Source organism: Cryptomeria japonica, chromosome 9 (genome assembly GCF_030272615.1).
Source record: "Cryptomeria japonica chromosome 9, Sugi_1.0, whole genome shotgun sequence".
Taxonomy (NCBI): Eukaryota; Viridiplantae; Streptophyta; class Pinopsida; order Cupressales; family Cupressaceae; genus Cryptomeria; species Cryptomeria japonica.
In genome coordinates this window covers 19,947,736-19,954,231 of record NC_081413.1, presented here as the reverse complement: position 1 = coordinate 19,954,231, position 6,496 = coordinate 19,947,736, and positions in this window count along the sequence as shown.

Sequence of the window (6,496 nt, the reverse complement as noted above, 5' to 3'; positions counted from 1 at the left end):
ATGTGCACACATTTATATTTAGATATAAACAAGGTTTAGGTGCAATGAAGTTTTTGCCAAATGCTGATATGACTACCTTGTTATAATAAAATAGAAATCAAGAAACCAAATAATTGTAGGGATATGTGTTGTGTATTGAAGCCCAACGGTCATCTGTTGGCTTTCCATTTCATATGACTCTTCAATTGATCCTTTGTAGTCTATTAAATAGCTGCTGCTATCTCATTGTAAATATGGTATTGTTTAATCTTCTGTGTTATGTTTTTGGTTACTGTTGTCTATTTTCTTTCATTGTTATTCTGAATTCTTAAATTTCACAATTGGTATCAGAGCAGGTTAGAGCTGCTATTTGAAAATTGGGCAATAATTTTCAAAGCTATGGAAGATTTGAAAGTATAGAAATTTTCTGGGAAGAATTTCGGGATATGGAAAATTCAAATGAAATCCTTGTTGATTAAGCAAGACCTTTCTCTTGTGCTTAATGGAAAAGCAAAGAAGCCAGCTACCTTGAAAGATGAAGATTGGGAAATGATCAATGAAAAAGCCAAGGTGACAATCTTTCTTGCATTAAGTGATAATGTATTGTATAATTTTGCAAACGAATCAACAACAAAGGAGGTATGAGACAAGCTCACTTCAACATATGAAATGGCATCCGCTGCAAACAAATTCTTCATCATGAAGAGGTTATACAAGCTCAAGATGAGGGAAGGCGAAATCATGACAAATCATCTTAATGAGTTTAATACCTTGATTAGCCAAGCAAATTCGGTTGGCATGACGCAATACGATGAGAACAAGGCTGTCTTATTACTAAGTTCTCTTCCTAACAACTGGGATGGAATTGTGATAGCCATAAGCACTACGACATCAAGCTCCAAGAAGCTGGCTTTCGATGAAGTTTCTGCCACTCTTCTCTCCGAAGATTTAAGGAGGAAAATGTTAGGGTTTCAAGCAGATCTGAAGCAAATATGAACTAACAATTATATGCAGATTTAAATACAAAAGATAAAGAAATAAAAGAGGACACAGATAACATAGAGATTTAACGTGGTTCACCCAGAATGGGTTACATCCACCATACATAGTCGTCCAATCTTTCTTATTATCCAACAAAAATAGTACATCAACCTTACAATGCCTTAAGCATTGCAGCCGCTTATAACATGCATTTTTAGGGCAACAAACAAAGTCGGCCTTTTTAGGGTTTTATTACAATGTCAATTTTCATCAACGAAAAATGGCCAAATTTTTTTTCTTGGGGGTTGCTACCCTCGAACCCCCACTTTTCTTGGGGGCTACCACCCTCGAACCCCTGCTTAGGGCCCGGCTCGGCCCCGGACCCCGACAAAGATACATGTTGAGTGTACAGTACTTTGCTGATTAGTCACCACATTTCAACAATCTCCCACTTCGAGACTGATCAGGCTCCACACCAAACAATCTCCCACTTGGAGACTGATACTACATGACACCACTGTACATGCAACATCCACTGGATAAAACACTAGGACTTGACTGGTATAAATTCCACAATTATCAATCAAGAAGACCAATAGAAACTGATGAAGAAATCAACTTCTCCTATGGAACTGCCTTTGTGAACATATCGATAGAATTCTCACTTGTGTGAATCTTCTTAAGCCGTAACTGACCCTCCTCCAAAACAGTCCGGATGAAGTGGTACCTGAGCTGAATGTGCTTTGTCCTTGAATGAAAAGCATAGTTCTTCGCAAGATGAATGGCACTCTGGCTATCAGTATACAATGGGCTATCCTCTTGTGTCTGACCCAATTCCTCTAGAAAACATTGCAACCAAATCATCTCCTTGCTGGCTTCTGTAGTAGCAACATACTCAGCTTCAGTGGTTGAAAGTGCAACAACCTTTTGCAGCCTAGAAATCCAACTGATTGCACTTCCCCCTATAGTAAACATACCCTGTAGTACTCCTCCGTGAATCAATATCACCCGCCAGATTAGAGTCAACAAATCCACTTAGAGAAACATTAGATCCTTTGAAACATAATGCCTTCGTAGTAGTTCCTTTCAAATACTAAAGAATCCATTTCACAGCATTCCAATGTTCCATACCTGGATTACTCATAAACCCGCTCACAACTCCCACTGCATGTGCAATATCTGGCCTTATGCGTACCATTGCATACATCAGACTGCCAATAGCTGATGAATACGGGATGTTAGACATTTTATTAACCTCTTCCTGTGCCTTTGGGCACATCTCCTTTGTCAATTTGAAATGACTAGCCAAAGGTGTACTAACTACTTTTGCATCCTGCATGTTAAATCTTTTCAACACCTTCTTTATATACTCACTTTGGGACAAATTCAAGGTTCTATTTTTCCTGTCTCGTGTAATCCTCATACCGAGAATTTGCTTAGCTGCACCCAAATCCTTCATAGCAAATGACCTGGCTAATTTCTATTTAAGATCATTTATATGTTGCATGTTAGACCCAGCAACAAGCATGTCATCAACATAAAGCAACAGGATAATATAACTGCCATTATTAAATCTCTTAAAATATACACAATGATCAGAATGACATCTACGAAAACCGTGTTCAACCATGAAATTATCAAATTTTAAATACCATTGTCGAGGTGCTTGCTTTAGACCATATAGACTTTTCTTCAACCTACACACCAAGTTCTCCTTACCTTTGACCTCATATCCCTATGGTTGCAACATGTAAATTTCCTCCTCCAAATCTCCATGGAGAAAAGCTGTTTTGACATCTAATTGTTCAAGATGTAAATCATTTGCAACCACAAGACTAAGTACAGTTCTAATTGAAGTCATTTTTACAACTGGAGAAAATATTTCATCATAATCTATACCCTTTTTCTATGCAAAACCTTTTACCACAAGTTTGGCCTTATATCTTTTCTGACCTCCTTCCTCCTCCTTCAGCTAATAAACCCATTTGTTAGGCAAGGCTCTTTTTTCTGCAGGTAAAGGGACTAAGTCCCAAGTCTTATTTTTCATCAAGGAGTCCATCTCCTCTTTCATGCCTAGCTGCCACTGTTGTTTGGAATCCACCTGCATTACTTCTTCATATTCTTCTGGTTCACCAGAATCTGTTAATAAAATAGAATACAAAGAAGGAGAAAATCTTTCAGGGGGTCTACTTGTCCTCGTAGAACATCTAACACTTGCAGGAGTTTGTGGGACAATCTGTTGTTGCTGAGCATCAGGTATCTGTGGCATTTCATTTTCAAGAATCTCATCCAACACCACATATTCTTGTTTGTCCTATTCATGCTTCTTTTCCTGCATCTGTTCTTTATACATAACCTTCTCATTAAACATAACTTCTCTACTTCTAATTATTTTCTTATTTTCAAAATCCCATAATCAATAGCCATATTCATCTATCCCATATCCAATGAAGGTACATTTCTGAGATTTAGCATCAAGCTTGGTTCTATTTTCTTTATCAACATGGACAAAATCTTCGCAACCAAAAGTTTTTAGAAAAGAATAATTTACATTTTTGCCAGTCCATGCCTCCTCTGGTATACCACCATCCAAAGGGGTTGAAGGTCCTCTATTTATCAAATAGACAATAGTATGTACAACATCTGCCCAAAAATGTAAGGGCAATCCAACATGCAATCTCATGCTCCTTGCGTGTTCCATGATAGTCCTATTCATTCTCTCTGACACACCATTTTCCTGTGGAGTTCCTGGAACTGTCTTCTACTTTCTAATCCCATTTAAGGAGTAGTAATCTTCAAATGCTCTGCTGCAATACTCACCTCCATTATCTGATCTGAGACACTTCAACTTTTTTCCTATCTCATTCTCAACCAAAGCTTTCCATTTCTTAAAAGTTTCAAAAACATCTGATTTTTGTTTTAGGAAATATACCCATGTTTTTTTGGTTGAGTCATCAATAAAAATAACATAATAACAAGAGCCACCAAGAGATGATACTTGAGCCAGTCCCCATACATCTGACTGCACAAGCTCTAACTTCTCACTCTTCTTCTCTTTCCCAACCTTGAGAAATCTGACTCTTTTCTATTTACCATAAACACAGTTTTCACAGAACTCTAAATCAATCTTCTTTAGTCCTGGCAATAGATTTTTGGAGTGAAGGGTTTTCATCCCTTTCTCACTCATGTGCCCAAGCCTATGGTGCCACATTATCGAATCTGTTCTTGCAACATTTATTGTTGTTGTCCCTACAGTAACTTTATCTGTAGTAGCTAAGGTAGAGTAAGTGTTACCAGTACATAGATATAATGTGTCTACCTTTGCACCTTTAGCTACTACTAATGATCCTTTAATGACCTTCCACATACTGTCTGAGAAGGTAACTATGCAACCTTCACTACCTAGTTGCCCTACAGAAATTAAATTTCTTCTTAAATTAGGAACATGTCTTACCTCCTGCAGAAACCAGTCATTACCATCCTACAACTTGATCTTTATCTTTCGTTTTCCAACAATTTGACAGGGCTCATCATCACCCAAATATACCTATCCAAAATCACCTTGAACATAATCTAGAAAATATTTTCTATGGGGTGTAGCATGAAATGAAGCCCCAGAATCTATTACCCTGGAATCATTAACATTATCCAAACATAAGATTAAAGCATCTTGTAAAGTATTACTTGCAATATTAGCTTCCTTACTGTCATTTTCATTTTTGTCTCCTTCTTTGTTTTTTCGAGACCAACAGTCTTTCTTTAGATGACCAGGCTTTCCGCAGTACCAACAATCTTTCTTTTCTCTAGATTGAGAGCGTCCTTTCTTTGACTTCCCTCGTGACTTCTCATTCCCAAGGCCTTTTCCTCTTTCCTTTGATCTTCCTCTATTCTCCACATTCAAAACACTACCCGATGATGTTGGAGTCTCACCTGTGCTTTTCCTTCGTATTTCCTCGCTTAGGATAACACCAACAATATTATCAAATACCAAAGTATTTTTACAAGAGACAGAGTTACTTACAACCATAACCAAGCTATTCCAGCTTTTTGGCAAAGAACATAAAATCAAGAGAGCCCTAACCTCTTCTACAAAGGTAATTTTTATCGAAGACAATTGACTGGTAATTGTATTAAATTCATTTAAGTGCTCCGCTACAGATCCTCCCTCACTCATTTTCAAATTAAACAAACGCTTCATAAGAAATACCTTATTCGAAGCTGAGGGTTTCTCATACAACTTAGGTAATGTTGCCATCAAATCTACAACCATTTTTGCTTCTGTTATATTGAATGCTACAGATAGCGCAAGGCACAATCGAATGGATCCCAGTGCCTTTCTATCTAAAATGTCCCACTCTTCATCTGACATTGTGGTCGGTTTCTTTGCCTTTCCTTCCAATGGCCACCACAAATCCTTTTGATACAGGTAATCCTCCATCTGCATTTTCCATAACTGATAATTCTGGCCATTAAACTTTTCGACCTTGAATTTGGAATCCTCCATTGCTCCCACTCAAATTTGAAAGTCCTGCCAATTTATAGAAAATCTCGCTCTGATACCAATTGTTAGGGTTTCAAGCAGATCCGAAGCAAATATGAACTAACAATTATATGCAGATTTAAATACAAAAGATAAAGAAATAAAATAGGACATAGACAACACAGAGATTTAACATGGTTCACCCATAATGGGTTACGTCCACCATACACAGTCGTCCAATCTTTCTTATTATCCAGCAAAAACAGTACATCAACCTTACAATGCCTTAAGCATCCCAACCGCTTATAACATGCATTTTTAGGGCAACAAACAAAGTCGGCCTTTTTAGGGTTTTATTACAATGTCGGTTTTCATCAACGAAAAATGACAAAAAAAATTTTCTCAAGGGCTACCGCCGCCGAACCCCCGCTTTTCTTGGGGGCTGCCACCCCCAAACCCTTGCTCAGGGCCCGGCCCGGCCCCAGACCCCGACGAGGATATGTGCTGAGTGTATAGTACTTTGCTAATCAATCACCACATTTCAACAATCTCCCACTTGGAGATTGATCAGGCTCCACATTGAACAATCTCCCACTTGGAGATTGATACTACCCGGTCTTCAATCCACAGATTTGGAGTTCTACGAACATTGCCTTTGTGGAAAACAAAAATAGGTCAGCTTCTTGAAGGATGGACATGACAAGAAGACAACACCATTGGAGCTAGTGCACTTGGATGTCTTTGGGCCTACAAAGGTAACCTCTTATGGAGGTGCAAACTATTTTGTTACTTTCCTTGATGATTGTACTAGGAAAGTTTGGATTTACATGCTCTCTAGAAAATTTGAAGTGTTTTCAAAATTTAAACATTTCAAGGCACTTGTTGAAAACCAAAGCGGACACAAAATAAAATGTCTAAAAACGGATTATGGAGGTGAATTTTTCTCTTTGGAGTTTGATGATTTTTGTGTAGATCATGGTATTCGAAGGATTAAGGTTGTCCCATATACTCCACAAGAAAATGGGGCAGCAGAAAGGCTCAATAGAATCATTCTTG